At 40.0% G+C, this 10885-nt stretch overlaps 1 pseudogene; it reads right to left on the bottom strand.

Annotated features, from left to right (window-relative positions):
- Positions 1 to 5121: 5121 nt before the first annotated feature.
- LOC113200669 (U2 small nuclear ribonucleoprotein A'-like) lies at positions 5122 to 10531 on the bottom strand (annotated as a pseudogene).
- Positions 10532 to 10885: the final 354 nt, after the last annotated feature.

Below are 10885 nucleotides of genomic sequence, written 5' to 3'. Positions count from 1 at the left end.
TCTTTTGGTACTGAGGATTGAACCCACTGAGCTCCCCACTTTTATTTTTTAATAAAAACCCACTCATTTTTATTTTTTATTTTGAAAAATAAGTTGCGGCAGGTCTGGTTAACTTGCTGAGGCTGGCTTTGATCTTATGGTTGCCCTGCCTCAACTTCCCAAGTGGGATTACAGGCATATGTCACCACATCCAGACGATTTATTACTTTTTGTTGTTGTTGTTGTTGTAGATGGACAAAATATCTTTTTTTTTTTTTAGAGAGAGAGAGAGAGAGGGAGAAAGAGAGAGAATTTTTTTTTTATTGGTTGTTCACAACATTACAAAGCTCTTGACATATCATATTACATACATTAGATTGAAGTGGGTTATGAACTCCCAATTTTACCCCAAATGTAGATTGCAGAATCACATCTGTTACACATCCACAATTTTACATAATGCCCTATTAGTAACTGTTGTATTCTGCTACCTTTCCTATCCCCTACTATCCCCCCTCCCCTTCCCTCCCATCTTCTCTCTCTACCCCATCTACTGTAATTCATTTCTCTCCTTGTTTATTTTCCCATTCCCCTCACAACCTCTTATATGTAATTTTGTATAGCAATGAGGGTCCCCCTTCATTTCCATGCAATTTCCCTTTTCCCTCCCTTTCCCTCCCATCTCATGTCTCTGTTTAAAGTTAATCTTTTCTTCCTGCACTTCCTCCCTACTCTGTGCATAGTTGCTCTCATTATATCAAAGAAGACATTTGGTATTTGTATTTTAGGGATTGGCTAGCTTCACTAAGCATAATCTGCTCTAGTGCCATCCATTTCCCTGCAAATGCCATGATTTTGTCATTTTTTAGTGCTGCGTAATATTCCATGGTGTATAAATGCCACATTTTTTTTTATCCATTCATCTATTGAAGGGCATCTGTTTTGGTTCCACAGTCTAGCTATTGTGAATTGTGCTGCTATGAACATCGATGTGGCAGTATCCCTGTAGCATGCTCTTTTAAGGTCTTCAGGAAATAGTTCGAGAAGGGCAATAGCAGGGTCAAATGGTGGTTCCATTCCCAGCTTTCCCAGGAATCTCCATACTGCTTTCCAAATTGGCCGCACCAGTTTGCAGTCCCACCAGCAATGTACAAGTGTACCCTTTTCCCCACATCCTCACCAGTACTTGTTGTTGTTTGACTTCCTAATGGCTGCCAATCTTACTGGAGTGAGATTGTATCTTAGGGTGGTTTTGATTTGCATTTCTCTGACTGCTAGCGATGGTGATCATTTTTTCATGTACTTGTTGATTGATTGTATGTCCTCCTCTGAGAAGTGTCTGTTCAGGTCCTTGGCCCATTTGTTGATTGGGTTATTTGTTATCTTATTGTTTAATTTTTTGAGTTCTTTGTATACTCTGGATATTAGGGCTCTATCTGAAGTGTGAGGAGTAAAGATTTGTTCCCAGGATGTAGGCTCCCTATTTACCTCTCTTATTGTTTCTCTCGCTGAGAAAGAACTTTTCAGTTTGAGTAAGTCCCATTTGTTGATTCTTGTTTTTAACTCTTGTGCTATGGGTGTCCTATTAAGGAATTTGGAGCCCGACCCCACAATATGTAGATCTGAGCCAACTTTTTCTTCTATCAGATGCCATGTCTCTGATTTGATATCAAGCTCCTTGATCCATTTTGAGTTAACTTTTGTGGCTGGCGAGAGAAAGGGATTCAGTTTCATTTTGTTGCATATGGATTTCCAGTTTTCCCAGCACCATTTGTTGAAGATGCTATCCTTCCTCCATTGCATGTTTTTAGCCCCTTTATCAAATATAAGATAGTTGTAACTTTGTGGATTAGTCTCTGTGTCCTCTATTCTATACCATTGGTCCACCCGCCTGTTTTGGTACCAGTACCATGCTGTTTTTGTCACTATTGCCCTGTAATATAGTTTGAAATCTGGTATCGCTATACCGCCTGATTCACACTTCCTGCTAAGAATTGCTTTTGCTATTCTGGGTCTTTTATTTTTCCATATGAATTTCATGATTGCTTTATCTATTTCTACAAGAAATGCCATTGGGATTTTAATTGGCATTGCATTAAACCTATAGAGAACTTTTGGTAATATTGCCATTTTGATAATGTTAGTTCTGCCTATCCACGAACAGGGTATATTTTTCCATCTTCTAAGATCTTCTTCTATTGCAGAGAGAATTTTTTAATATTTATTTCTTAGTTTTCGGCGGACACAACATCTTTGTATGTGGTGCTGAGAATCGAACCCGGGCCGCACGCATGCCAAGCGAGCGCGCTACCGCTTGAGCCACATCCCCAGCCCCTGGACAAAAATATCTTTCTTTATTTATTTATTTTTATGTGGTGCTGAGGATTGAACCCAGGGTCTCACACCTGCAAGGCAAATGCTCTACCACTGAGCTATAGCCCCAGCCCAATTTATTACTTTTGTATACCATAATTTGAGTTGGAATATTGACTCTCCTAAAACTGATATAAATGTCAGACTTGGTATCAGAACATAGTATTAAAAATAATGCATCCCAAATGTGGAAATGACTATGAGGTAAAAAATTCCTCATAGTTAAGAAATAGTGAAAAATTCCCTCATTCCCTAAATAGAAATGATTATCAATTCCTCTTTCTCAGTAGAAAATACCTGGTTAAATTGTTGCCCATTTTATCCTAGGACTTTCCATATATCAAACATATAAGCCCCGCCCCCCCCCCCCCCCCCCAGAGTATAGCTCGGTAGTGGTAGAGCAATGCTTAGCCTACACAAGACCCTGGGTTTAATCTCCAGCACCAAAACATCAAAAACAAAAATGAAACGAACACACCAAGTCTAGATGTTTAGAGACTTAACACAAAATTCTTTATGTTGGAATGTTTACCTTTGGCTGGGCAGGGGGCAAGTTCCAACAAGAAAGAGGAAAACTTTGTTTGAAGCTGTTTTTCTAAAAACAGAAAGATAAAATACAACTTTGCCTGTGGTTAATAATCTAAGATGGCTGAAAGTCAGTCTTGGCTTTCCAGAGTGTTCAAATTCTGCACCCTCCGCTAAAGGGAATGATAACAAAGTCAGAATACTGATACCCACAGATCACTCGCAGTCACTTCCTGTTATTCATTCCTGGCTGACAAAGGGGGTAATTGTTCTAACTGCAAAGAGCCAGTCATTGGAATAGAGCCAAAAAAAATTCACACTAGCTCCCTACCTCTGATAAAGCCAGGGTCGAAGTCAATGAGCTACCCCGTGGTAGTTGGTCCTAGCAGCCAGCAAGGTTTGTTGTTGTTGTTTCTTCTTCTTCTTCGTTGTAGTGGGGATTGAACCAAAGGGTGCTTTACCACTTAGCTACATTTACCTCAGCCGTTTTTATTTTTTATTTTAAGACACAGTGTTGCTAAGTTGTTTAGTATCTCACTAAATTGTGCAGGCTGGCCTTGAACTTGCCATCCTTGGATTACACACGTGTGCCACTGCACCCAGCTAAAGTCTGTTTCAAAGAGAAGGAGGGAAAATGAAAAAGAAAAAAGAATTCTGATTTTGGTCACAACCTCAGGGGAAAAAATGCTAATATTACAGGTGAGTTGTATTACCATAGAAACCCTTAGGCCTAGCAAAGCCCTGTGATTATTCAACATCTTAGGCAATAAATACTCAACCCCCCAAATCTTCCAAAAGGAATTTGACTGCTAAAGCACACACACAAAAAAAAAAAAGAAAAGAAAGAAAAAAGAAAGAAGAAAATTCACTCTTCCATAATATAGCAGGGAAGATTTTTTTTTCAGATAGTAGAGCCCATGGAAATAAAACTAGCTGACCAAGGAACTCTTGCCAGGGTAAGGATTTCTGCTATTCTTTTCCTTCAGGTTGTTATACCATGGACCAATGATCATTATATATGATCTCCTTTCCATTTCCTCATTTCCTCTCATAATTATGCGAGTGATGTGTCAGGATGATCAAATGTATTATTTAGCTTTAGGATCCAAAAATCACAAAGGGATGGATACCTCCAAGTCCAAATAAGAGGAATTTTTGTTGTTGTTGTTGTTGTTACTAGGGATTGAATTCAAGGGCACTCAACCACTAAGCCACATCCCCAGCCCATTTTTGTATTTTATTTATTTTTTAAAATTTTTAGATGTTGATGGACCTTTACTTTATTCATTTATTTATAGGTAGTGCTGAGAATTAAACCCGGTGCCTCACATGTTCTAGGCAATCACTCTACCACTGAGCCAAAACCCCTGCCCCTTGTATTTTTTTTTTTTTTAGAGTGAGAGAGGAGAGAGAGAGAGAGAAAAAATTTTTTTTTAATATTTATTTTCTAGTTCTTGGCAGACACAACATCTTTGTTGGTATGTGGCTGAGGATCGAACCCGGGCCGCACGCATGCCAGGCAAGCACGCTACCGCTTGAGCCACATCCCCAGCCCATGGCCCCTGTATTTTGAGACAGGGTCTCACTAAATTGCTTAGTGCCTCTCTGTTGCTGAGGTTAGCTTTGAACTCATGATCATCCTGGCTCAGCCTCCCCAGTGGCAAGAGGAATTTATGGTACCTAGATACCATAAACTTTGAGTAACTGGAATGGCAATTATTCCTTGGAGATAATTTGCTTTTTATTTGCATGAATATCGTATTAAATGTGGAAACTGCAATATGCATGATGGTGAGCACCCGAGGAGTTGATTGTTGTGTGTTTTTTTTGCTTTTGTGCCTGTCAGGAAAGCATACCTCCACTTTGCCTTCAGGCAGAACCAAGAGTTCCATGATCTTGATTCCTAATAAAGTCACTGCAGTTGAACACTCTAGCTGTACTTGAAGCAACTTTTACTCCTATATTTTTTAGTTATATTAATCAACATATGTTTTTTTCTTCTTTAAGTCACCTTGGGCAGTTTCTTTCTCCCCCACCCCCTGGCAGCACAGTGAGTGGCCTTCATTTTTTACCATTTGTAAAAATACTGACATTTAGACTTTAAAATTTATAATACAAAATTATGGGCAGCAGTTTAAAACATTTCAACAATGGTGAGATTCCACTTTGCTGACACAAACAAGGCAATTATCCCATGTTCAAAAAGTAAGATTTGTCCCTATTAGTAGACATCTACTGCCTTGCTCAGGGCCTGTTTGTGACTGTGTCTTCTTCCATCTCTTCTTCACCCTCATCAGTGGGCCCTGATCTGCGCTCTCTTCCAGGTATCTGACCAGATTGCAGCAACCCCTTCAGCTTCTCCACTTCAGCCAGAGTTGATGCATTTGCTATGGCATTCTTGATTGCTTCTATATCCCCTGGAGATGGCCCACCTTTCTTTTTGTCAGTTGGCAAACCAGTATCTGGATTAAAATTTTAGTTTTACTTTCTGAAAATCCAGCACTCTGATTTGTGGGACTTTATAAATCACATACAGTCTATAATGCTTCTTATTTGTTACAGGATTTCTTAGAATGCTTAGATAAGTCAGTGATTTAGGGGCTGGGGATGTGGCTCAAGCGGTAACTCGCTTACCTGGCATGCATGCGGCCCGGGTTCGATCCTCAGCACCACAGATGTTGTGTCTGCCAAAAACTAAAAAATAAATATTAAAATTCTCTCTCTCTCTCTTAAAAAAAAAAAAAAAAGTCAGTGATTTAAGAGATGTCAAAGGGTCTAGATCACCCAGTTCCACAAGACTATTGTTGGTGAGAATGAATTCTGACAGGGCAGAGCCTGATTAAGTCCTGTAATGACAGACCTCCAGGAGCCGAATCCTATGCAATCACACAGGAGTCTTTATTGCAAGCTTGAGCCTGGACTCACAACCGTTTCCGAGGTCCCAGGGAGTGAGTCCTGGTCCTTTGTTCAGTGAGATTTTATAGGTTTTGGGGGGATACTCTATGTGTCACAACATCACACAGCAAATCATTCCCTACCATGGGAAAATCAAACAACAACTCTTAACATTGATTAGCACATTCACTGGCGGGAACAAGTTGGGTAGGGGTGATTGATTAGTACAAGAGGGGGATTCCTTTAAACTAATTGGTTTAAGCCACGAGGGGTGTACGTGCTGAACTACATGGTTTCCCAACATGTTATCACCAACCATAAACTACTGGGGGGTCATCTGGCATCCCAGGTATTTTCCCTGTCTCATGCTGATTGGTGGTTGCTAGGGGGTTGCTATGGGTCTCCACCTAGCCTAACTGAGTGAGGGACACCTGGCGAGGCATATCTCTCCTGTTATTTGCAGACAAACAACTCAGCAGGGTGGGTATGTGCTTAGGAGTGCTCTGTGGGTTTTTCCAAGGACAAGGGTCACGCCTCCTTCCTTGGACAGGCTTTGAGGTAAAAGCTGGTTTCTCAAAAACGGAGTCACATCAGTTTCTCAGTCCCTCACCTATACGGCATATTCTGTTGTTCACTAATAATATCATCAGTCTTCTTAGCAAAGGAAAACCATACAACTTCCTGATCTCATTGTCAGAAGAATCAACAGCATCAAACTGGTCTAAGTTAGCACCTAGGTTTTCAATGATTAGAATTTTATATCCCCAGAGGTCCAGCTCACGGTCCCGTACAGCATTGGTGTACTGCTCCATCAGCTCTGCCGTCAGCTTAGTTTGGGCAGTTTCTGATACTTGTAACTAAAAAAGGTGTTGCTTAGCACAGACAAAGCTTTCACCCAGTGCTGTTGAGCCTGTTAGTATTTAGACTCAAGGTCTGTTTGCCCTAGTTAAGATGGAACTCAGAGATGACAGTTGAAGGACTAGCAGAGCATTGCTAAGAAAAACTGTGAGGGAATAATCTAGATACATGCATTGTGAGTTGCCATTATATCTGGCATTGTTTATGGGTCTGTGAAGTTCCCAGGAATCAAGTACATCAAGAGTCTACTGAGCTCATATGGAAGTTGTAAAGCCATTTATGTTTCAAGTTTGGAAATCCCTAAGATAATTCTCTAATCTTGATAATTTTGCTAACAGCAAGTAAGTTTCAAAATAGTACAATCCTTGAAGAAGAATCCTTCTTACTATCTTTCTCAATGCAGTCAAAGAGAACACAGGAGGCAGAACATGAAACAGCAAGATTTGAAGAGCAAGAAAAACTAAAGAAGTTCTTACTATCCTTACCAGCAGTATTTGTTACATGCTATTATGTGCCCCCTGCCATCTTCCTACTTCTGGTAGGAAGTTTTTATTGTTGTGATTATATTTCCCCCTCTTCAGTGTATATTTGGTACCTTAAGGAGTTTTAAGCTTATAATTAGCTAAAGGTTGTCAGACTAAATGAACTGGCCCTGAGGAATGCATATCAGTCAGAAATCCTATCCTAGAGCTGTTGACAATAACCAGTTATGGAGAAAAACTGTGCTTGAGTTGATCGTGATAGTCACATGATGATTGAAAAGGTTTTTTGAATTATAGAATAATACAGTTCAAGGAAGATGTATATATGTGTAGGCATGCATACACACATAAACATTTACTTCCCATTCACAGATTTTCTGGTCAGCTGCAGATTGGCAGGGTTGGGCTAGACTCTAAGTTTTAGGTTATTATTTGTTCCTTGCAGGACCCATGATAAAGAAGTCATGGATCTCTGAAATAAGCCATTCTCATGACAAACTCCAGAAGCTCAAGGGGTAAGCAGAAAAAAAAAAAAAAAAAAGCAACGACTCTTAAAAGCCTCCACCTCTCCACCTATAACGGGCACAAAATCATTTGCACCCACATTCCATTGATCAACCATCCATGTCTAAAATCATTGGGTGAGAAAGAACACTGTGTCTGCAGAGAAGCCACACCATGGATGGAGAAGACAAAAAGATTGTAAACAAATGATACTTCCTAACATAATTTTAAGGTAACAAGAGTCATTTTTTTTCTGAAGCAATTTTAAATAGTTTCTAACACTAAGTAATAGATAACCTCCATGCTATAGTGATTGAACCAGATAAGCTAAAAGAAGCAAAATCGTCAATGACTAATTTAATAATATTTACAAAGTCATGAAGCTATGATTTCTGGCTTCATTCTTATCCAAAACCTAATTATAGATATTGTTATAAACATGCTGAAAGAGTAGAGATAAAACAATAACAAAAACAAAAAGTTTAGGTAGGTGCAGACACCTATAATCCCAGTGACTTGGGAGGCTGAGACAGGTGGATCATAAGTTCAAGGCCAACCTGAGAAACCTAATGAGACCATGTCTCCAGGAAAAAAGCCTCTAGGTTTAATCCCCAGTACCAAAAAAAAAAAGGAAGGGTTTTGATGATTTTATTTTTTGCTGTGCTGGGGATTGAACCTAGGAAGGAAGGGATATTTATTTATTTATTGCAGTACTGGGATGGAACCCAGGGAGCCACATTCCCATCCCTTGATGGTTTTATGATCCTTCATTCTATTGTATGTTAGGACAACTTCCTCTCCCGTACTTCTTGAAGTTTGGTTATGTAAACTAATAAAAATCCATTTTCTCTTAAGTTACTGTGACTTAAATATGCATTCCTTGCAGCTAGAGAATCTTAACTATCTAAAATGGCATGCTATTATTCCCATCCTTGGCTGGCCACAAAACTTTCTTTTCCAATCTTATTCCAAACTACTTTCTTTCTTTCTTACTAGCCTCCAGCCACACAGTCCTCTGCAGCTCCTTACTACCCAGCACCCTTCCTTAGTCCTGTACATGCTCATTCCTTCTCCTAAAATGGTGTCCTCAACTCCTGATAAGCCTTTAGATTTCAGCTTAAACATCACACTGTGGAAAAAGCTTCCCTGATCTCTCAATCCAAATACTATATTTCTCTTTTTATTTGTTTGATTGTTTTGCAGTGCTGGGAATCAAACCCGGGGCTTTCTACTATCTTACTATCTTTGTTTGTTTTTAGAGCACTCATATTATTTATAATATATATTTTATTACTTATCTTTTTTTAATTCGTTTTTAGTTGTAGATAAGCACAATACCTTTATTTAATTTTATTTGGTGCTGAGGATTGAACCCAGTGTCTCACACGTGCTAGGCAAATGCTCTACCACTGAGCAACAACCCCAGCCCCTATTACTTATCTTTTAATCAGCTTCCTCCCTTTCCAAACTGTCAACTCCATATTAATTTCATTCATCACTATATACCCTGAATCAATTGCACAGGCACATAATAGGGATGCAATTAACATTTCTTGTATAACTACCACACTTTTCTAGAGAGTAATTAACACTTGCTGCCACCCTTTTCACAACTCTGACTGTATCAGGGAGAGTTCAAACAGGTAAGTAGAACCACTATGACATAGATATGTAGAGGGATCAAAGAATCACAGACAATAGATGAGGAGTAATGTGTACATACACTCAAAATATGGGATTTCTTGCAGGAATTTGATCTTGTGTAATTGTGAGATCTAGGTAAACAGTCTTTGTAGGCTTCTGTCTTCATCTGAAACTGATGCTTGACAACTGCAGGCCAGGCAACTGGAAAGAGAAGATGAATATAAAGTTGAGAAAACAAGTCCACAGTGGCCTGTCCATTCTTGCTGCCTCTAATCTCAGAGACGTCCATGCAGGAAAAAGTGACCTTCTTTATTACAAAGCTAAACACACAGCTGACCCAGGAGGGTCTGGTAGAAAGTGGAGTAGTTGCAGGCCTGGCTGATGCCACATGCTGTTAAAGTTTGCTTGCAGATATATCAGAGTCAACCTGCATAGCTACAAGAAGTACCTGCCCCCACCTTTTTTATTAGGGGGGATCCAGGGATTGATCTCAGTGAGATCCAACCATTGAGTCACCCTATTTTGTATTTTATTTAGAGACAGGGTCTCACTGAGTTGCTTAGCACCTCACTTTTGCTAAGGCTGGCTTTGAACTCATGATCCTTTTACCTCAGCCTCTGGGATTACAGGCATGAGCCATGCCCAGCCCCTACCTTCTAAGCATTAAAAAAGGAGAAGGAGGAGGAGGAGGAGGAGGAGGAGGAGGAGGAGGAGGAGGAGGAGGAGGAGGAGGAGGAGGAGGAGAAAAATTGACTGCTATTTCATTTTGGCCCTCAGAATTTTCCATGATGTTATCTCACGACCCAGCTTTAATGAAAACATAGGGAAAACATAATGAAAACGGTTCAGCCTAGGCAAGTTGACTTTACAAAGCCACCAAACCCCTTCAGTCCAAAGTCACTCTGGCCTGAAACAATTCACTGACAATCTCCCAACACTAGTGTCAGTGATCTTCTCAAGGCCCTCATTGTCGTCAGCTCCTACCAGGCTGGACACTTGGGACCATCTTTCCCATTTTATTTGATTAAACCACACTTTCCTGACTTTTCTCTCTTTCACCCCATCCCACCCATCTTTTTGTGTCATTTGGGATATGGCTTTTTTGCCTTCCTATCCCTAAATGTAGATCTTCACCAATGTTCTGTATTTTTCCCTTCTTACTCTAAATTTTCATTCACCCTTTCATTTTTACACGGCTTTAAGCACAGTGTCTCTTGCTTGGTCTCTGGATACCTGCCTTGAGATCTTGGATAATACAGGCCTAGATCCATACCCCGGATGGCCACTTACTGCTTCATGACCTTCAACTCTCTGGGTTTCAGTTTCTCTGTTAGTAAAATAAGATAAACAATTCCTAGCTACAACACCAGGAAGGCATGGAGCACTCCTCTGGATCACAGCATCATTCATTAATGGTCCCTGGTGTTTCTTCCCTTTGCTTCCGCTTTCTAGTCTCCAAACATGTCATCAGGCTAGATGTCACATTCCTGCCTAAAACTAGAGTGGCCAACTTATTCATCTTTTAAAGCTTAAAGTTCCATCCCAGTGGTTCAGGAGGGTGAAGCAGGAGGTTTGCAAGTTTGAGGTCAGTGTGGTCAATTTAGTGAACTCTGTCTCAAAATAAA

This window comes from Urocitellus parryii, chromosome 5, assembly GCF_045843805.1.
Source record: "Urocitellus parryii isolate mUroPar1 chromosome 5, mUroPar1.hap1, whole genome shotgun sequence".
Classification (NCBI taxonomy): Eukaryota; Metazoa; Chordata; class Mammalia; order Rodentia; family Sciuridae; genus Urocitellus; species Urocitellus parryii.
Note: the sequence above shows the minus strand (reverse complement) of the source record. Positions and strands in the feature narration are given on the sequence as shown.